This window comes from Sciurus carolinensis, chromosome 12, assembly GCF_902686445.1.
Source record: "Sciurus carolinensis chromosome 12, mSciCar1.2, whole genome shotgun sequence".
Taxonomy (NCBI): domain Eukaryota; kingdom Metazoa; phylum Chordata; class Mammalia; order Rodentia; family Sciuridae; genus Sciurus; species Sciurus carolinensis.
Window position 1 is genome coordinate 32,286,597 of NC_062224.1, and position 22,997 is coordinate 32,309,593.

At 39.1% G+C, this 22,997-nt stretch overlaps 2 pseudogenes; one reads left to right on the forward strand and one right to left on the reverse strand.

Annotated features, from left to right (window-relative positions):
- Positions 1–2,166: 2,166 nt before the first annotated feature.
- Positions 2,167–3,798, reverse strand: LOC124961196 (YTH domain-containing family protein 1-like; annotated as a pseudogene).
- Positions 3,799–3,961: 163 nt separating this feature from the next.
- LOC124961197 (cTAGE family member 2-like) overlaps positions 3,962–22,997 on the forward strand; it is a 92,307-nt pseudogene continuing 73,271 nt past the window's right edge.

The window sequence follows — 22,997 nt, forward strand, 5'->3', positions numbered from 1 at the left end:
CCTGAAATCATTTCCTGTGGAAAAAGAGCTTCCAATGACTTCCCATGAGATGTAAAATTGGATTATGTGCCTCTTATCATTGTATGATGTGGTGACCCCTCAGAAATCCCAGGCACTTCCTGGTGCCTAAGACCTCTAGTACCCTCTCTTCTAGGTGGATCAAACCCAGCATCTGAGTTCCAAGAAACAGAAATTGGCAAAAGTCATGGATATCATTTCCAAAATTGAGTTATGTAAATCTGAAGTCCTTCTTTTGTGCTTTCCCCTCTCTTCCTTCTCTCTCTCTCTCTCTCTCTCTCTCTCTCTCTCTCTCTCTCTCTGCTCTCTCTGTCCCCTTCTCTTTGTAGGGAATCAAGCTGAGATATTATGAATCACCCAGTGTCAGACCTCAAGGTTGAAGATTCAGCAGTGTCCTGTACAACAAATTAAAAACACTGAGGCTTACCCAAACTTGGTCATTCCAAAAACACAGGGATAAACAGGTAAATCCTCTTAGCTCTCCCTCATTGTAGGCCTCCTCAAAGAATTGTAGGCAAAGGCACCATCTGAGTTGGTCTGGAACCAAGTGCTCAGAAACTGTGACATCATCACTGTCTGTGGCTATTAGAACTAAGTTAGGGGGATGCTGTTGTGTAGCAGAGGATGACAAATGTGGTCTCTAGGCCCTGGGGTCTGACATTGTCCTCCCAATTCTGCCTAGGTTCTCTTCAGTCTCCTTTCTGGCCTCCTTTCTAACCTCCTCCTACGCCAAAGTCACTTTGTCTCTTAGTCTCTGCCCATATGAATAGTTAGATACTGGTAACATGAAGAGAAACTTGGAAAATGGAAGAATATGATGAACATAGACTTGAATGCATCATATTTGGATTATCTGAGGTTCCATATGTGGGATGTTCAAATATAAATTGGATTTATTACAGAGTTCAAGAAAGTTATATAAGCTGAAAAGATCTGAAAAGTACAGAATTTCAAAGATGCCTGAATCAAATGAAATGACTTGAAGGGAACCTAAAATACTGAAGAAAGAGAATGAGTACAGAATCTGAGGAAACACTAATATTTACTAACAGTAGAAGAAATAGCCTGCAAAAACCAAGATATAAGTTTCTGAATTCATAAATAAATAAATACTTGGATGTCTACTAATGACATATTCATAATTCTATGGTGAAAAATCTCCTTGATTATTCACAAAGAAATTGAGAAGTAATTTTTAAAGACTGTCCAGGTTTCCTGTTCTGCATAAGGAGCTTGGAAGTCATGGTTCCATCACTGCAAAATATAAAAATCTAAAGAGATTAAAAAGCCAGAAACTCTTCTTGGATCTAAAAATGAGGAGACACTTCCCTCAAGATTGTGAATATAACCAGGGGCCAGTGGTGGAGACTTGTATCCCAGTTACTCAGGAGGATCCCAAGTTCAAGTCCAGTCCAGGAAATTTATGAGACCTTTGGAAGCCGGCCCAAAATGGCTAGTTAGGCTCCCTAGCCAAGATTTCTAGCAGACTGTTATGTTTTTAGTGTGTTGCCAAGGCCATAATTCAGCTATGTTATGGTCAGTGTGTAGTCAGTATCAGAAACACTCTGATTCTGTACTCAAGGTCATAAACATTTTCTGTGAGCATGCACCCTCTTATGTAACCATTTGTCAGTGTGCCTTCTTTGTTTGGCCTGCATATAAAAAGGGCCTATAAAAATTACTTTTGAAGGGGGTGCTAAATGGAACTGACTCTGGCTAAATGGAAATGACTGGGGGCCAAATCTAAAACTGGGTGCACCTCTATCTTCAATGACTTTGCTCACTCTGAGAAGTGGCAGAAACAGCATGTAGCACTCAGCTGCCAATGTTCTATTAACATAGATTCCTGTATAGTTTTGGGATACATTAGATGGCTTCCCTATGAGCATAGATAAGACTTCTTTTTTCTTTTTAAGCTGACAAAAAATACTTCTTTATTAGTGAATTCTGCAATATTATAATACATAGAAAAAATTACAAATGAATACAGACCATCTGACAAAAATGAACTACGAAGAAGGTAAAGCTTCCACAACTCAACCCACACAGGACAACATACTGGAGTTGACGCCAAAGACAACACCAAGCATACAATTTTAAACTCTGCTTTCAAAGTAAATGCTAACCACATAAAAACCTCACTTGTCCTTATTGTTTTGATTCTGCTGTTCCTTGCTGTACCACCACCTTCTGTTTCTGTCACTTCTCATAGTGAGCAAAGTCATTGAAGATAGAGGTGGTGTGCTTGTAGGAAGCGATAACTCTCAGCATTTTTGCTTTTTTCTAGGGGCACCTCCTGTGTGTCTCTGGAGTTAATGACTGGTTTGTTGTCCTTGTTCTCTAGTCTGATGTGCCAGAGTTGGTTATTGGGCACATCCTTGACAAAACTCCACTTTACATCAAATTTGCCCTTCCATTTGTCCTGAGACCAGACCCCAGCACTGGTGCCATAGTTCACAGGGGACTTCATCTCAGTCATCCCACAGAAATGCCCACTCCCATTGACACTGAAGAGCAGGTAGACAGGCCCCTGACTACTCACAACACAGAAGGTGATGTCCAGGTGCTTGTTGCCATGTTCCGTGCTTCACCAAATTGAGTACTTAATGGAGTGGTGGATGTCATCTTCAGAATAACTCTTTATGATGAAAACCTGTCTGCTTTTAAGGTTCCAATCAAACTCTTTAGGGTTGTAGCTATGGGCGGCTTTCAGTTTCTCAAGGACAGGGTGGGAGTATACACTGTGGGCAGAATTAGACTGGGTACTTCCAGGAGAGTTACTATCACTGCCAGCCCCTCCACTCTGCCCAAATGCAGCATTTCTGTTAGGAGGGGCAACCCAGTGGGTTTGGAGTGGTTGCTGAGGACTCTGATACTGTAGCAGGGCTATGGGGGAGGCTGAGTTGGGAGATGCCAGGCCACCTGTAAAGGCTGTGAAGCAGACTGGGGGACCAGTGCCTGCTGGGGGACTGGGGCCTTTGGCACAGGCCCCTTGTTATCCCAGGTGCTGATGTCCATGTTATGCTTTATAGGTGGATGAGGCAGTGCACCCCCATCTACAGGCCCGCTCTTGGTTTTCATTTTAGGCCATGGTTTTGCAGGCTTGTTGGCATTGTCAGCCCATAAGGTTGATTTTGAAACTGGCATATTTACATTTGTCCCACCATTGCCAGAATGGACACCTGTCAGTGCCACACTACTGACAACAGAGCGTACCATCTTGACTGCAGAGGTGGTGACAACCATAATCTTCAGGCCAACCATACCCTGCTCCAGGCTGTTCATCCCAGGCACCTAATTAAGAGTATTGCTGTGAAAACCTGCCTGCCTGTCAATAACCGTGCCACCCAGGGAGCTTGGAGGGTAGGTGTAGCTACTTCCATATGCAGAGCTCTGGGTCTGCTGCCCTTGAGAACCACCTGCCCCCCATGCTGAGAATGCAGGGTTTTCAGGGAAGAAACTAAACCTATGCTGATACATGCTATTCCCCAGGCCCCCTGGCTGCCCAAAAATAGCATCCTGCATGAAATAATGATCTCTATTATGGAGCTGCCCAAAGATGGTGAGGTATAGAATTGAAGGGTCCCCTGCAGTGGACCATGGGGTCTCATTGAGGGAGTAAGGAAATCCTATGGAGGGTGGATAGTAGCTGGACAGGTAGGGATTGCTCATCAAGGGGTAATTGTTACTCAGATTGGACTGTCCAGAAAGGTAGGGCTCAAAGTCATTGTCATGATCTGTATTCTTCTAATGCCAAGAAACATTTTGTACTTTATTATCTTGTCCACACAGGTGGCCGATATGCTTCATGAATAGCGCAGCGTGGTGAGGGTGCCACTGGCTTGGGCCTCCTGCCAGGCCCAGCCTATTGACACATGCCCGCAGCCCCAGGTCCACTGCCAACTCTGCAGGAGCGCCCCAGCGTGGCACCAGCACTAGGCTCATGTGGGCCGGGAGCTGTGGGTGGGTGGTAAGGAGGAGTGGACAAGCTAAGGGTACACCAGATAAGACTTCTGAAAACCCTGCAGTGGACAAGGACCTAGTGGAGCAGTGTGAACTGAACAACAGAACTCAGGTACCAGCCCACAGCTAAGGAGAAAAGTGGCAGCAGTGGTGCAAGATAGAGAAATGGTTTGAGAAATCACACAAATGGCCACTGGGGCCATGAAGTAAATGTTTCTTACAGCTTTTAGAGTGAAAACTGATGCAGCTTTACCAAAGACTGCCCAGATAAGGGAGTTACAAGATAAAGAGGAGGCCTTGAGAGCCAGGGTACAGTTGTGGAGGAGTATCTCTGTATCTTAAAAATACCCTTCAACCTCCCCCATAGTGCTGATGGAGTCTGTGGAGAAGGAGGAATATTAACACCCACAAGCCCAGCCAGTAGTAATGCAGAAAATGAATCATTAGCAGCCAATGGTTCTAGTAGGCAGCTGCCAGCAGGGCCAGCCCAATTAATTAAGTTTTGCCAGTCAAATGGAGTTGGTAGACTTGGGAAAATAATTTGGACAGAGGCAAGGAAAGACCCTGGTCACTTTGTTGTTATACCTGTGAGATTTAGGGGTTCCAGAATCTGACAAGGGCAAGATACTTCATGTGGTACTTGTCATTGATCCTGTGCAACCTTGTGACTTAGATGTTTTAGGAACCAAAAGGGACCAAGCAAGCTCAGGTACACTAGGAGCCATCAGGGGCCAAGAGAGACCAAGTGTGTTAAAAGCTGGCAGGAGCCAAGAGGGCCCAGATGTGGTAGAAACTGGCAGAGGCCAAGAAAAAGCCCCTGAAACTGGCAGGACCAAGGGACTTCAGGAGGCATTAGGGCCTGTTACCTATGTAGGTGAGCCATAAACAAACCTACACCTTGGAGTAAAGGCACCTATACTCTTCAGGGTTTGGAACATTGGTGGCTCCAGCCATAGACAACTGCCTGGCAATGACTGTGGAGTCAGAAATAGACACTGTCTGGTTTTATGCCACTACAAAACAAAATAGCCAATGAATTGAGCTCAATGGTGATGGTAGGTGAAGTTTCCACCATAGGGATATGTACTGACAGTTGTGCTTAGGGACAAGTTCTGTTGTGCTTAGGGACAAGTTCTGTAGTTAGAGTTCCAAGACCTAGGCCACCAGTAACAGGTGACTATAGGACTTGTTACTAGCCATGATCCCCTGATTAGCCCAGGGAACAATGCTTTGGCTAGGGTGCAATAGTTAGAACATATATCTCCCACCAACCTGGGGGTCTGGTTGAATGGCTACCTGCAGCTTGCAGATGTGAAAACTATGTGGAATGTAGTCAAACAATGGGGTCTGCTTTTAATGTGGAATACCCCAGTAGAGGACTGCCAGGCATGTGTGTTTTGTGCTCAGGAACATCCTCACTCTAGAAGCTTTGGATACACCGATGGTCAGGTAATGTGTGGACACATCCCTTTGACCTAATGGCAGATTGATTACATTGGCCTTTTACCAAGAAGTTCAGAAGGAATAATTTTTGCCTTGATGGCAGTTGATACCACTACAGGCTTGTTGTTTCCTTGACCTAGTGGCCAAGCAAATCAGTGTACTATGATTCACACCCTGGCAGTGGTGATGGTGGTGTTTGACTGGCCCACCATAATAAAGAGTGATCAGGGTACTTATTTTACAATCAGGATGTGCAACCATGAGCAACTCAGTTACAGATGCAATGGAAGCTATATGTCCCATATCACCCACAGGCTGAAGGCAAGATAGAGATAATGACCCACTTAAGCAAGGACTTAGGATTGCAGTCAACCCATCTTCCATGAGGAGGTAAACACAGCACCCATGGATACATGGGTAGTTGTGAGACCTCAAAATGAGCATCCCTGATGTGGGGGACCAACTCCTGTGGGGGCTTTACTGCATCACACAGTAGCTCCAATACAGGTCCAGGTGACAACAAAGCATGTTGTGCTTAAGCCCAGAATTGGGAAGCAAAGAAATGTTCTTTTACCTACTCTGACTGAATTGAATAGGAGGCAAACTGTGGATCAGACATGGCCCTAGACAATAAAGATCCCTCCCAGCTTCATTGGGTAGCCTTGTTAGCCCCATGGGGAAAAGGTTTGGAGTGTGATCTCCTCATGATGCCATGGGTAACTAGTAAATGGCCTTGTCAGGTTACATGTGACTGGGCATGTTCTATAGATGAGACACAAATTTTAAAGGGCACATATGTTATTTCCCTTTGACCAATGATGAGTTTCCTGGTGCTGGTACATACCAAGACTGCTGAAGTACAGGTCCAAGCTGTTCGAGTATGGTATCATCACCCAGGGAAGCCACCACAAGCAGCCACTGTGCTTTCCTGGGACTTAAAGCTGGCATGCATTTTTCCTAGATAGATGTGATTATCCTCACTAACACCATTGTGGATTGAGTACACACCTATGTTAGAGTAGCAAACCTCTATGCCTTGGGTCACAGAATCATCAATCTAGGAGTTCACACATCTTTGAGTGAAGGTATCTTATAAAAGATGTACCCTCACTGTACTCTTATATGGTGGGAGAAAAACAAAAATCACACAAATATGCCATTATTAATTAATAAAATAGCATTACAAAGTTATAGTTCATAGACTAGAATCATTCTTTGTGTGTGTGTGTGTGTGGTACTGGGGATCGAACCCAGAGCCTCATGCTTGCAAGGCAAGCACCCTTCCAAGTGAGCTATCTCCCCAGACCCAAGAATCATTCTTGTTTGTAGGAATAACTATGACTAAAAGACTTCCAATGGTATGATATTGTATAAAGAAATAAATGTGAACACATACAAGGACTAATGTTCTAGATCACCTGTGAGTTCTGCTGCCAGTCTATCTTGGTGAATCCAGACTATGTCCCTAGACAATAAGATGCATCTGAGAAAGACTTTTATTGCCACTTCAATATAAGATAAATTTGGTAATGGTTTTTAGTGATCCTATGTGATGGGATTTCTCTTTTGGTTGTATATTGTTGTAGTTTATATTATTGTTGTGGCCTGTGGATGCAGGTCTCTGCCTCCTTGCTAAGGGATCATTGTGAAAGACCTCAAATGAGAAGTTTGTACAGCAAGGAATCCTAAAGGGGTGAATTTGAGGGGCAGACCCAAAATTGCTGTAGTTAGATTCACTTGCTGATGCTTTTCTATTTAAATGTATTCATGTATATGAATATCTACCATTGTGTTAAAACAAGCTACGAGATTAATTCCTGCAAGATAAAATAGAGGTTTTCAGTCTAGGAACCACAGGCAATATGATGTAGCTTAGCTATGTTTTAGGGTATTCCATCTAGATTTGTGTAAGCAGACTCTATGATGTACAATCACAAAATTGCTTTACTACATATTTCTTTGAACATATTCACATTTTTTTCAGTACTGAGGATTGAATCCAGTGGCACTCTGCCACTGAGCTACACCCCCAGCACTATTTTTCTATTTTTAAATTTGAGACAGTGTCTCACTAATTTGTTGAGGGTGACTTCAAACTTGTAATTCTTCTGCATCAGTCTCCAGGCTGACATTATAGGCATGGACTGCACACTCAACTCAAATATCAACATGTTTGATGACACATAACTGTACTTTTTCTACTAAAAGAAATTGCACATTCTTCTCAAACTAACTTAGAGCAATTACCAACATAGATCAATTCTCCATCACAGGACATACAAATTTGAAAGAATATAAATTATAAAATTATTGCTCTAAAACCAACCAATTATAAAATAGATATTAATAGCCAAAAGATAACAGAAAATCCACAAATATGTAGAGATTAAATATATTTCTTTTTATTTATTTATTTATTTTTTTATGTTTACATAGGGCAATGATGTTTATTTTTTTCCCTTCCCCCCCAACCCTCCCACCCCTCTTTTCCCTCTACACAGTCCTTCTTTCCTTCATTCTTACCGCTCTCCTTAGCCTAACTCTAAACCTAACCCTAAACCTAATGCTAACCCCTCCCACCCCCCATTATATGTCCTCATCCGCTTATCAGCGAGATCATTCGTCCTTTAGTTTTTTGAGATTGGCTTATCTCACTTAGCATGATATTCTCCAATTTCGACCATTTGCCTACAAATGCCATAATTTTATCATTCTTCATTGCGGAGTAATATTCCATTGTATAAATATGCCACAGTTTCTTTATCCATTCATCAACTGAAGGGCATCTAGGTTGGTTACACAATCTGGCTATGGTGAATTGAGCAGCAATGAACATTGATGTGGCTGTATCTCTGTAGTATGCTGATTTTAAGTCCTTTGGGTATAGGCCAAGGAGTTCGGGATAGCTGGGTCAAATGGTGGTTCCATTCCAAGCTTTCTGAGGAATCTCCACACTGCTTTCCAGAGTGGCTGCACTAATTTGCAGCCCCATCAGCAATGTATGAGTGTTCCTTTTTCACCACATCCTCGCCAACACCTATTGTTGCTTGTATTCTTGATAATCGCCATTCTAATTGGGGTGAGATGAAATCTTAGGGTAGTTTTGATTTGCATTTCCCTTATTACTAGGGATGTTGAGCATTTTTTCATATATCTGTTGATTACTTATACATCTTCTTCTGTGAAGTGTCTGTTCATTTCCTTAGCCCATTTGTTGATTGGATTATTTGTATTCTTCGTGTAGAGTTTTTTGAGTTCTTTATAGATTCTGGAAATTAGCGCTCTATCTGAGGTATGGTTGGCAAAGATATTCTCCCACTCTGTAGGCTCTCTCTTCACATTTCTGATAGTTTCCTTTGCTGAGAGAAAGCTTTTAAGTTTGAATCTATCCCAGTTGTTGATTCTTGCTTTTATTTCTTGTGCTATGGGAGTCCTGTTAAGGAAGTCTGATCCTAAGTCAACAAGTTGAAGATTTGGACCTACTTTTTCTTCTATAAGATGCAGGGTCTCTGGTCTGATTCTGAGGTCCTTGATCCATTTTGAGTTGAGTTTTGTGTAGGGTGAGAGATAGGGGTTTAATTTCATTCTATTGCATATGGTTTTCCAGTTTTCCCAGCACCATTTGTTGAAGAGGCTATCTTTTCTCCATTGCATATTGTTGGAACCTTTGTCTAGTATGAGAAAATTGTATTTATTTGGGTTTGTGTCCATGTCTTCTATTCTGTACCATTGATCTACCTGTCTATTTTGGTACCAATACCATGCCGTTTTTGTTACTATTGCTTTGTAGTAGAGTTGAAGATCTGGTATTGCAATACCCCCTGCTTCGCTCTTGCTACTGAGGATTGCTTTAGCTATTCTAGGTTTTTTATTCTTCCAGATGAATTTCATAATTGCTTGCTCTATTTCTGCAAGGTACATCATTGGGATTTTAATTGGAATTGCATTGAATCTGTATAGCACTTTAGGTAGTATAGCCATTTTGACGATATTAGTTCTGCCTATCCAGGAACATGGGAGATCTTTCCATCTTCTAAAGTTTTCTTTAATTTCTTCCTTTAGTGTTCTGTAGTTCTCATTGTAGAGGTCTTTCACCTCTTTTGTGAGATTGATTCCCAAGTATTTTATTTTTTTCGATGCTATTGTGAATGGGGTCGTTTTCCTAATTTCTCTTTCTGAAGATTCATCACTTATGTATAAAAATGCATTGGATTTATGAGCATTGATCTTGTAACCTGCTACTTTACTGATTTCACTTATGAGTTCTAAAAGTTTTCTGGTGGAATTTCCAGGTTCCTCTAAATATATAATCATGTCATCAGCGAACAGTGATAGTTTGAGTTCTTCTTTTCCAATTCGAATCCCTTTAATTTCTTTGGTTTGTCTGATTGCTCTGGCTAGAGTCTCAAGGACAATGTTGAATAGAAGTGGTGAAAGAGGGCATCCCTGCCTTGTTCCAGTTTTTAGGGGGAACGCTTTCAGTTTTTCACCATTTAGAATGATATTAGCCATGGACTTAGCGTAGATTGCCTTTATAATGTTTAGGAATGTTCCCATTACCCCAATTTTTTCTACTGTTTTGAGCATGAAGGGGTGCTGTATTTTATCAAATGCTTTTTCTGCATTTATTGAAATAATCATGTGATTCTTAACTTTAAGTCTGTTGATATGGTGAATGACATTTATTGATTTCCGAATGTTGAACCAACCTTGCATCCCTGGGATAAAACCCCCTTGATCGTGGTGCACTATCTTTTCAATATATATTTGTATGCGATTTGCTAAAATTTTGTTGAGAATTTTTGCATCGATGTTCATTAAGGATATTGGTCTGAAATTTTCTTTCTTTGATGTGTCTCTGTCTGGTTTAGGTATCAGGGTGATATTGGCTTCATAGAACGAGTTTGGGAGGGTTCCCTCCTCTTCTATTTCATGGAATAGTTTGAGGAGTATTGGAATGAGCTCTTCTTTAAAGGTTTTTTAGAACTCAGCTGAGAACCTATCTGGTCCTGGACTTTTTTTGTTGGTAGGCTTTTGATGACCTCTTCTATTTCATTGCTTGAAATTGGTTTATTTAAGTTGTGTATGTCCTCCTCATTCAGTTTAGGTAATTCATATGTCTCTAGAAATTTGTTGATGTCTTCGAGGTTTTCTGTTTTGTTGGAGTATAGATTTTCGAAATAGCTTCTAATTATGTTTTGTATTTCAGTCGTGTCTGTTGTGATATTTCCTTGTTCATTCCGAATTTTAGTAATTTGAGTTTTCTCCCTCTTTCTCTTTGTTAGTGTGGCTAAGGGTTTATCAATTTTATTTATTTTTTCAAAGAACCAACTATTTATTTTGTTAATTTTTCCAATTGTTTCTTTTGTTTCAATTTCGTTGATTTCGGCTCTGATTTTAACTATTTCCTCCCTTCTACTACATTTGGTATTGGTCTGCTCTTCTTTTTATTAGCGATTTGAGCTGTAGTGTTAAGTCATTTATTTGTTGATTTCTACTTCTTTTTTTGAATGCACCCCATGAAATAAATCTTCCTCTAAGTACTGCTTTCATAGTGTCCCAGAGATTTTGATATGATGTGTCTTTGTTCTCGTTTACTTCTAAGAATTTTTTTATTTCCCTCCTGATGTCTTCTGTTATCCATTCATCATATAATAGATTATTATTTAGTCTCCAGGTATTGGAGAAGTTTCTGTTTTTTATTCTGTCATTTATTTCTAATTTCAATCCATTATGATCTGATAGAGTACAAGGTAGTATCTCTATCTTCTTGTATTTGCTAACATTAGCTTTGTGGCATAAAATATGGTCTATTTCAGAGAAGGATCCATGTGCTGCTGAGAAGAAAGTATATTCGTTCTTTGTTGGATGGTATATTCTATATATGTCTGTTAAGTCTAAATTGCTGATTGTGTTGTTGAGATCTATAGTTTCTTTATTCAATTTTTGTTTGGACGATCTATGGTGAGAGAGGTGTGTTAAAATCACCTAGTATTATTGTGTTGTGGTCTATTTGATTTCTGGAATTGAGAAGGATTTGTTTGACATACGTGGATGAGCCAATGTTCGGGGCATAGATATTTATGATTGTTATGTCTTGCTGATTTATGCTTCCCTTAAGCAGTATGTAATGTCCTTCTTTATCCCTTCTGACTAGTTGTGGTTTGAAGTCCACATTATCTGAGATGAGGATGGATACTCCAGCTTTTTTGCTGTGTCCCTGTGCATGGTATGTTTTTCCCCATCCTTTCCTGTCTATGGGTGTCTCTTTCTATGAGATGAGTCTCTTGCAGGCAGCATATTGTTCGATTTTTCTTTTTAATCCAATCTGCCAGTCTGTGTCTTTTGATTGATGAATTCAGGCCATTAACATTCAGGGTTATTATTGTGATATGATTTGTATTCCCAGTCAATTGACTCATATTTGTTTTTGACATGATTTGGTTTCTCCTTTATTTGGCTATTCCTTTAGGCTAGCGCCTCCTGTTGCTGATTTGCATCGTTGTTTTTCATCTCTTCCTCATGGAATATTTTGCTGAGAATGTTCTGTAATGCTGGCTTTCTTTTTGTAAATTCCTTTAGCTTTTGTTTATCATGGAAGGATCTTATTTCATCGTCAAATTTGAAGGTAAGTTTTGCTGGGTATAAGATTCTTGGTTGGCATCCGTTTTCTTTCAGGGCTTGGTATATGATGTTCCAGGCCCTTCTAGCTTTTAGGGTCTGGATTGAAAAATCTGCTGATATTCTTATTGGTTTCCCTCTGAATGTAATTTGATTCTTTTCTCTCGTGTCCTTTAAAATTCTGTCTTTATTTTGTATGTTAGGTATTTTCATAATAATGTGCCTTGGTGTGGGTGTGTTGTAATTTCGTATGTTTGAAGTTCTATAAGCCTCTTGTACTTGGTTTTCCATTTCATTCTTCAGATTTGGGAAATTTTCTGTTATTATTTTATTGAGTAGATTGTTCATTCCTTTGGTTTTTTTCTCTAAGCCTTCCTCAATCCCAATAATTCTTAAATTTGGCCTTTTCATGATATCCCACAATTCTTGGAGAGTCTTTTCATGATTTCTTACCATCTTTTCTGTTTGGCCAACTTTGCTTTCAAGATTAAATAATTTCTCTTCAATGTCTGAGGTTCTGTCTTCCAGGTGTTCTATCCCATTGGTTATGCTTTCTATGGAGTTTTTAACTTGGTTTATTTTTTCCTTCATTTCAACGATTTCAGTTTGTTTTTTTTTTCAGTATCTCTAACTCTTTATTGAAATGATCTCTTGCTTCCCGTATTTGGTCTTTTAACTGTTGATTGGTGCGATCATTTAATGCCTGCATTTGCTCTTTCATCTCCTCCTTCAATGCCTGCATTTGCTCTTTCATCTCCTCATTAGCTTCCCTGATCGTTTTAATTACGTACATTCTGAACTCCCTTTCTGACATTTCTTCTGCTGTGCTGCATTGGGTTTTATTGATGTAGTATCTAGGTTTGTTTGGGACATTTTCTTCCCTTGTTTTCTCATATTGGTCAGTTGTCATTGGGACCCTGAGATATTGCAGTTTTCTGCTATTGGCTTATAGCGTCCCGGTAGATTTCCAGTGTATCACCTCCCAGCCTTCAGTAGCCTGATGTCTTGGAGGAATCTGATAAAGCAGCGCATCCGAAGAAAACTGCCCCTAGCCCCCTACTGGTTCCACGGTTTGGAACTGGCTCTGTGCGGAAATGTTCTCACTGTGGGCCTGCACCGTGCAGCTGGCCGTGTGGGAGGAGCCCACTGCTGGAGTGTGGAAGGCTACCTTGGGAAGACTCTAGCTGCCCTGCCCGGTTCCAATAAGCCACCTCTATCTGGGCCTGCCACCCGGTCTGAGCTTTACCCAGTGGGCAGACTCACCCGTGGCTCTATTTCAGTCCGAGTCTCTCAATGCCTCCCCTTCTTAACTCCTGGGTTCTGGAGTGACTGGGGGTGCAGTCTCCCTCTAGGCCGCCATCTTGGATCACCCTGTGAAGAGAGCCTGCAGCCGGAGTGGGCAGAGCCGCCTGAAGAGGTCTCTGGCTGCCCTGCCCTGATCCCAGAGGCTGCTTGCAGATCGAAGCTCTCCGTTGGTTCAGGGGCTTGTGGCTGGTTCTATGTAAAAAGACTCTCACTGGGCGGTCAGCTCCGAGAAGCTAGCCTTGCATGGCACCTCCCACCGCAGGGGTCCAGGCTACTTGGGGAAGTCTCTGGCTGTCCTATCCTGGTCCCTGAATCTGCTTGCATGCCAGAGTACGCTGCGCTGCACTGGCTCCGGGACTTGGAGCTTGTTCTGGTCAGAAAGGCTCTCACTAGCGGGCCAGTTCCATTCCGAGAACCTGGAGAAGCTGGCTGTGTGGGCGGGGCCCACCGCTAGAGTGCGCAGGGCTGCCTGTGGATGACTCTAGCTGCCCTGCCCGGCTCTGATAAGCCACCTCTATCCTGTCTTGCCACCCAGGCCGCGCTTTACCCAGTGGGCAGACTCACCCGTGGCTCTATTTCAGTCCGAGTCTCTCAATGCCTCCCCTTCTTAACTCCTGGGTTCTGGAGTGACTGGGGGTGCAGTCTCCCTCTAGGCCGCCATCTTGGATCACCCCGTGAAGAGAGCCTGCAGCCGGAGTGGGCAGAGCCGCCTGAAGAGGTCTCTGGCTGCTCTGCCCTGATCCCAGAAGCTGCTTGCAGATCGAGGCTCTCCGTTGGTTCGGGGGCTTGTGGCTGGTTCTATGTAAAAAGACTCTCACTGGGCGGTCAGCTCCGAGAAGCTAGCCTTGAACGGCACCTCCCACTGCAGGGGTCCAGGCTACTTGGGGAAGTCTCTGGCTGTCCTATCCTGGTCCCTGAATCTGCTTGCGTGCCAGAGTATGCTGCGCTGCACTGGCTCCAGGACTCGGAGCTTGTTCTGGTCAGCAAGGCTCTCACTAGCGGGCCAGTTCCATTCCGAGAACCTAAATATATTTCTAAATAAATAATAGACCAAATAAGAAATCTGAAGAGAAATTTTAAAAGTATTTTGAACTGAAAATTAAAAAAAATGTTTTATCAAAATTCCTAGGATACAACAAAAATACTTCTTAGAAATTGATAGTAGGAATGTATATATTAGAAAATAATAAAGATACAAATTTGATAATCCAAATTTTCATCTGGGAAAACTAGAAAAAGACAAGCAAATTAAATCTCACAAATGGACAAAAGAAGGAATAAAAAGTGTTTGAGCAGAAATTAATAAAATTGCAAACAAAAACTTGACAAAGAAAATCATCAATAAAAACTTGTTATATTAAAAAAATAATAAATCTCATGGTCTAAAGCAAGACAATGAAGGTGGGAAAAGAAAATATAATCTACTAATAACAGAAATAAAGAGGGACTATTACTTCAGATCCTGTGGACACTGAACTAAGAAAGTAAGAGCATGAACAACTCTATGTTGTTCATATTTGATTGCCTAGATAAAAAAACAATTTTCCCAAAGCCACTGTTTACCCAACCTGATACAAGAAGAATCACACAATTTAAATAGGCTTGTATATATTAAAGGAATGGTAAAAATAATTAATAACCTTCCAAAATAGAATGACCAGGCCCAGATGATTTCAATAGTGAATTTAACCATATACATAGAAAATAAATTATATTAATTCTATATAATCTCCTTCAGAGGTAGAAGAAATCTGTTTAGTTTTTTCATGGCATCTCCCAAATGAAAAAAAAATATATTATTCTATTTTAGAAAGCTACCAGTCTTTCAAAATGAAAACAAAATGTATGATGGACTGAGTTGCATGTTGTTTGTTATGGTGTTTCAGCTTCTATCAGCTCATGGTAACTATATGATGACCCAATCACATGATTAGAAATGATGGCAATAGCAACTTGACCTATAGAAGAGATGCAGTATGGAGCTTCGCCCTGTGGAAATCACAGTGGGAAATTGAGGGACATGTTAATGCCTATCAGAAGAACTCTTTTCAAAGTTCAGGAAGTAACTGTAATAAAAAAAATCAGATATCCCATGTGGTTACTTCACAGTCCATCTAAGCCTATGAAAAGAAGAGACCTGGGGGTACTACATAAATACTACATAGGTAGAATGAATACAGACAAAGTCCCCTTGCACCATCTTAGGCATAAAACACCACTAACAGATTGTGAGTACGCAGATAGCTAAATGACAAATTTCTAGTAGGAAGGCCCTGAACAAATTTAGGAAGTTAGACTAATACCAGTAGCCCCAAGAATTATGAATTGTGTTCTGACAGAAATAGATACTGATGTTCTATCCAGTAAAACTATCCTCATAAAGGTGAAATAAGATATATCTTGATAAACAATAACAGAGAAAACTGAAGACCAGTAAAAATGCAGTATAAAAATGACATAGGAAATTCTTAGAATAGGAAGAAAATGACACTAGGAAAAAACCTGGATCTATGTTAAAATCTGTGTCCATAGAAATGGTAAATGTGTAGATAAATATAAAAGTGTATGTGTGTACTCAATTTAAAATATACATTCTGTTAAAAGCAAAAATTATAGCATATATGTGGGAAGCACTACATCTGTAGATGGAATATATAAACATAGTACAATGTACCATAGTACTACAGATTGCATCCTGACTGCAACTATGAAATTATAAATTTCCCCTATTTTCTATAAAATAATAGATTAGCAGCAGCTCTAAGTTTTTTTTGTGATAAGGTATTGATATTTTAAACACTTACAACAATTAAAAATTAATTCAAAAATATACAGCTAAAAAGTCTTCAATTCAATAATGCCAGTACAGTGGTAGACTCTGAAGCTCTGGAATATTGTACTCCCACAAAGAGAATAGCAATATATGAACAAAAATGTAACTTTGTAAGAAATCCATAAACTGCTAAGAAGTTGCCACACCCCAGATAATGACTAGCTATGGAAAACTGTATCAAACCTCTAAGAAAAGTCAAGGTTTTTACTTCCTCACACTGCTATCCATGCAGAAAGAGAAAGGCATGATTAAGAGGATATTTTACAAATTTCTTGCTCCTCCTTGAGGATGGCAAAAGGAACGGAACAGGCATTCAACTACTTTCTTGTTCAGGTGCTGGTTAAAGAGCTGAATTTTGTCTGCTTTGACTCAGAGTGTCAATGAGAAGAACATTATAATTTGAATGACAAGTTCACTGAAAGCAGAGGCATGTACAACAGAGCATTGGACATCCCTAGAAAATGTTTGAGTAATCCCAGAATTCTATCCAAGAAGAGTTCACTCTTTTTTCTTATGTTCCAATAACAACTTAAAAATATAAAATCAGGGAACAGCTGACCACCAAAGGAAATAAATCTATCTCCAGAAAATATCTGCATGCAAACTAAAATCTGTTAGTACTTAATAAGCTAAAGGCAACACAGATAAACTAAACAAAAAAGTAAGAAAATGACTGCAGAAACAAAGAGAGAATATCAACAAATAAACAATGAAATAGAAATCATAACTTATACAAGTTATGGAACTTAAAAATAGCTAAATCGAAATACACTGATAAGTAGTTCAACACTAGATTTCTTCAGACATAATGTATACTCAGTAAACTAAAAATAGGTCAGAAGAAAGAAGAGTATAAGTTGAAAAAAACAAGAAATATTGAAGAAGGAATACAGGATTTATGGGATTTCATCAGCTGGAATAGAAGAAACAAAAAAGTAGAACTATTATTATAAGAAATAAGATCTTAAAACTTATGTGAAGAAAGCAAGGGACTCATTTTCAAGAGGTTTAATAAATTCCAGCTAATATAAACGTAAAGAAATATAGGTAAGGCTAATCAAATTGCCAAAAGTTATAGAACTTTGAAAGCAATGTATGGAAGCCTCCATTAAATTATCAACAGATATCTCAATGGTTACATTGCAGTCAAGAAGGTCAAGGGGAGATCACCTGCAAACCATCTGTGGATCACCTGCAGCCCAGTGCCCACTGTTGCTTCGAAGTCCATTGTCACAGTATCTGCAGGTTTTGTTAAACAATTGCCATCCTGGGACACCAGAAAGGAGCTGGGAGTACAGGACCAAGGGTCCTGTAGGTTTGCTAGCACCACCTCTGTTGCCATCTCTGGCCATGGACACCTCAGTCTGGCAACATGGGCCAGGACCTAGAGATATATTGTTTGGATATCTACAAATCTGGTTGCTCCTCAGATCTTCTTGCTGGGAGTGCTATAGCCACCGTCTGGCTAACTCTTTGCAGAGTCACTTCCTTGTGTGAACACATCCATGGTGGTCTCTCTTCAAGTTGGAATGGCACTGAGATTTTGGGACTACAGCAAGGCAGATCCTGGGATACTTGAAACCCAGATCTGTTAGACAGCAGCTGAGTCTGTGTGGGCCTGTCTGGGGGCCTGGAAAGCTTGCTCCCAGGGGGAGCATAGGTGGGAGAAACTGGAGAAAATTGGGCTCTCTCCATCTCATTGGGTTCTGAAGTGCACAGGGACAGGAAGGATGAGTTACAATGGACAGGAAGACTAGAAGAGGGTGTGAGAACATCTTGCTATTGGCTCACCCAGGCAATTGGTTTGTCACTCATTGGACTGGAACTACCATCGAATTTCAGACAGCCCACACATAAGCAGAGAAGAGAAACTGAGAAAATTTTTGAAAGCCAACAGATGCAATTGTTCAATTATTCATTGAGACTTTCCTCTTCTTTTATTTGCTCTCTCTCTCACATATCTACCATCTTTCAATACAAATGTTTTTCATGCATCAATTTATTGAGGAATGGAATGTCTGCATAGTATATTATGCTTTTCTTATATATTCTTATATTTTTACTTTTTAAAAAAATCTGTATATATTTTTTCTCTCACATATGTGTCTCACCAGATTCTTTTGCACTTCTCTCATGATAACAATCAAGATTTATTCATTTTTCCTTTGCTCTTACTATAAATTTTTTACATCTATATTCTCTCCTTCTCTCCCATAAACATGACCTTTACACTACATCTGTTCCCTCATTGTTTATCATTTGAAATAGTAAACCCTTTTAGCAAACTTACTGTTTATATTGTAGACAATAACTGAACACATTATTTCTGTTTATTGTGACAAAACTGTAGATGTCATAATAGGAGTTCTTTGGTTTAAGGTTGTATATTGTTTGTATTGGGTGCTGTTAATACTGGTTTATGCTTAAGGGAAGCATAAATCAGCAAGACATAACAATCATAAATATGTATGCCCCAAACAGTGGCTCATCCAGGTATGTTAAACAAATTGATACAGTCAATGGTGTCCTGTGGGTTCTCTTTGCCCACATTTGACAAATAGAAGTTAAAGCTATGTAGTTGTGGCTAGGATTGTAGCTCAGCGGTAGAGCACTTGTCAAGCACATATGATGTACTGGGTTCAATTCTCAGTGCTGCATATATACAAATAAATAAAAATAAAAAGGTACATCATCAACTGAAAAATATCTAAAAAGAAGTTATGTAGTTCATTATGTGAATCACTTTGGGAAATTTTGAAAAGCCCTTGAAGCTTTTGGAACAAAATCAAAAGTTGAAAAGGAATTAAATTTTGTGACTCTGGTAAGTCTCAAGTACCTAGATTGCAGTCTTATTGAGCTTCAAATGCAGTACAGTGATGTTGTCCTGCCCTAAGAGTCTACAGGACAGTCTGTAGCTCTGCTTCTCTCACCATTCTACAGCCCTGAATTGATGATCAACCCAAAAATGAACTAATAACTTTTTAGATCATCTTACCCACTGATAGATAACTAATGCAATCACGTATTGTACACAAGTTTTCTGATAAGTCATTGATGTCCTATAGGTACTGATTTTATTTTCTCCCAATTTAAATTTAAGGTTTGATCTCTTGACAGATGGTATTGACTTATTTTGAAGTATATGTAGACATACATGCACATTGGTGCTAAAATTCTCATAGGGCCTTGTACCTGTGAGGAAACACATCACATCCTGCCCATTAGGTCCAAGTCCAAATAGCAAAATAGGAAGTTTTCCTTTAATCTACTTAAACTCTGGAGTCTAGACTGTTGAAGATCTGAAGATATGGGACACCCCACAGGGACACCCATCTTCATTTGTTTATTGTGTGCTATTTGGAATGGGAATGGATCTGTACCCAGCATCAGGTGGGAGGCAGTGATCTGCTCCTGGACACTTCCTGGTAGGAGTGCTTGCTCTCTCTCAGGGCATTGTGTCTCCTTTTCTCTGGCCTTAAGTAGAAATATTAGTAAGAAAGTGTATTCTATTACCTCTGGTCTAAAAAGAAGGACTTCAGGCTCTTAAACACCCAGAGGTCAGGTGAGTCATAGCTCTCAAAACTGGAATGAGACTGCTGTGAACTGAGATGTGCAGAAGGTTGAAAATAATAACTTTAGAATACGTAGTTTCAAAAATAAATACACTTCATTAATAATTTTATATTGGTCCCATAATATTCATGATATGTTATCACAATCAATTTCACCTGTTCTTTTTAATTTTTAATGTAATTACTAGAAAATTTTAAATTACATTTGTTCCTCACATTTTATTTGTATTGGACAATGCTACCCTAGGGAATTGTTTCCTAGTTCAAAGCTCAATATGCCTCCTTATAAAACTAGAAATACAAAATTTTAAAGACATTTTCATTATATTATTTCCATTCATGAATATTATATACACATATTTAAAGCATAAATTGATATGACCTATGTACAAGGTTAAAAACAAATATCCTCCTGAATGGGAGGACAGTAAGTTTCCCATGAAACGGTCTATTTATTTTCTTTTATTAACTCTGATACAGGCTAGATAGAACCTCAGCTATTAGCAATAGCAGGTGGCAGATTATACTGACAAATCCCTTCTAAGGATAAACCATTAGCTTTGAGATTTAAGTCTTCTGCACAGATCCCTGGAAATAAAACTCATGGAAGTACTTGCATAGCCATTGAAAACCACCACTTTTTGCTGTGGCTTAATACTTGTGTATATTTATTTTCTTTCTCTCCCAGCACTAAATAAGGTTCAAATGACAGGAAACTTTAGAGCTATATGTTATATGCCTGGTTCCAATCTTTCACTACTCAGGTTGACACTGGCTGTGGGAATTCTGTCCCAGTAAAAATCCACATTGCCCAAGGCAGAACAAATGCCCAAATGTACCACAACATTCCCTACTCCTGATGGTAGATATTTTCTCAGTTATCCAATGTCTACATCTCTCAACTCATTTATGAGTTTTTCTAAGAGGAACTTAAAACATGAGGAGGGTGAAGGGTTAATTAGGGACTTCCTGTTCTGCTGTACTTCCAACATCACCCACATACCCCCTCAATACCTACATTGTATTGTGATGATGTGGTTTAAATCAAGGGCCTTGTACATTCTGCACACACTTTCTTACCAACATCTCCCTTTTTATTGGGTCCTATCACCCATACACATTTTATGTTATTTGTGATAAGGTTGGATTTATATGGGTCTTTCTATTGCTCTTAGCAATATAAATTTTTTTTTCATACATAGAGATTTTCTTTGTATTGGGTTTCATTGTTGTTTATTATTGCAATATTATTTCATAATGTACATTAATGTCAGGTAATGACAGCTACTTTTGCTCTTAGAATTCAGAAGTTTTTTGGCTAATTTTATATATATTTAAACTTCCAGATGAATCTTAGAAATTTTTGCATTGGTTCCCTCTTCCATTAAAAATAAATTATGTTGAAATTTTGTTGGAATAATATTATAGATTAATTTGGGGGAAAATAGTCATCTTTGTAGTGATAAGTTTTATCATCCACACACCTGGTGTATATATTGAGGCTTGTGTGCTTCTGTAAATTTTAATGTTCTCATGAATTCTACATATTTCCATTTAAAAATGTGTACATGTGAACCGCCACATATGTGTGGCAACTATATTAAACTTACTGTGGTGTGTTATTCTACTTGTTAGAATGGATGTAATGTGAACAAAATGTGGCTGTGCCCTAGAAACAATTTTCTGCATACTTTATCATTTATCTTTTCCTCCCACTCCCTGGGTTTCAACTGTTGGGACCAATAATGCTATATCATTATGTTAGCATGGTTCATATGTGCAGTTGCATAGGTCTATGCTTCTCCCAGGGGAGTATCATGTGTCTTTTGTGTGTGTGTGTGTGTGGTACTGGGGATTGAATCCAGGGCCTTGTGCTTGCAAGGCAAGCACTCTACCAATTGAGCTATCTCCCCAGCCCTCGTTTATCTTTAATAGCAGTTTTCACAAATAGATAATGATAATATTGCATCTTCACTTTATGAGCATTCATTCATTTGTCCTGTGTCTTCATCAGTACTATTTAATTTGTCTATATGTTGTGACATTTTTACATTTCTTTAATTTCTAAAAAGACATTGAACTTTTTTAGAATTATTGAATACTTAGATATCTACTACATAAAGTGACTATTCAAGTCTCTTACCTGCTTTTGAGGTCTCTATCTTTTCTTATTAAAAGTATATGGTTATATGTGAGATGATAAGTTTTCCCTATCTTTCACTTCTATTTGCACTGTTCAGTAGTATCATTTGATGAATAGAACTTTTATTTCAGTTTTGCCCAACTTAAAGTTTTATAAATATTATTTTATGTAACTTTTAAAATTAATAAATGCCTTTTGCCTCTGCAGGGGGCCTGGGCAGTGAAACCAGGGGTGCTCTACTGCTCAGCTATATCCTCAGTCCTTTTTGATTTTGAAAACATTTTCCCATTAAGTTGCCCAAGTTTGCCTGCCACAAACTTGTGATCTCCCTGCATCAGCCTCTTGAGTAGTAGGTATTACAGGTGTATGCAACCATATCCATCCCATAACTCCCTTTCTTATAACAACTTTTAAAGGTTTTATATTTTGCTTTTACACTTAAATATTACCTCTGAAATTGTTTATCATGTGGTATGAGAAAGGGTACAATTGCTTTTTTTTTGTTTGTTTGTTTTTACACAGCACCCATTGTTCCATTGTTCCAGTGACTTTCTTTGGAAAAGATGTCATTTTTCTACTTTGCTGCAGGGCAATTTCTATCATTTATTGTTGTTTAAATGGCAAGGACCTTTTGTAAAGGTCTTTCTTTAGTTCTATAGGTCTGTTTATTCATCTCATTATGAGGTGTATGCTGATTTTATAATAATTTTATAGCATTCAGCCATGTGCAACATGTTTTGATCAGTGATAAAATTCATATACAACAATGGCTACAACATATCACTTAGTAGTATATATACCTAGTAGTATATTATTTAGATTTGTGTCATTATATTCTGTGATGTTGGAAAAATAACAGTTGCCTTCTTAGTCTCTTTTTAAGATTACCTGTATGAAATTGTGTTTCCTTTTTAATTTAAGCTATCCACTTTTTTTACACCTGGATTGTAGTATAGTAGACACATATAGTGGTATAATTGTCACTTGTGTCTATTTAAGTTATATATTTTTATCTTTTTACATATATACATATCAATGAAATTAGCCCTACAATGAACACAATTAGCATATCCATTACCATAAAGTATTTCATAGTACC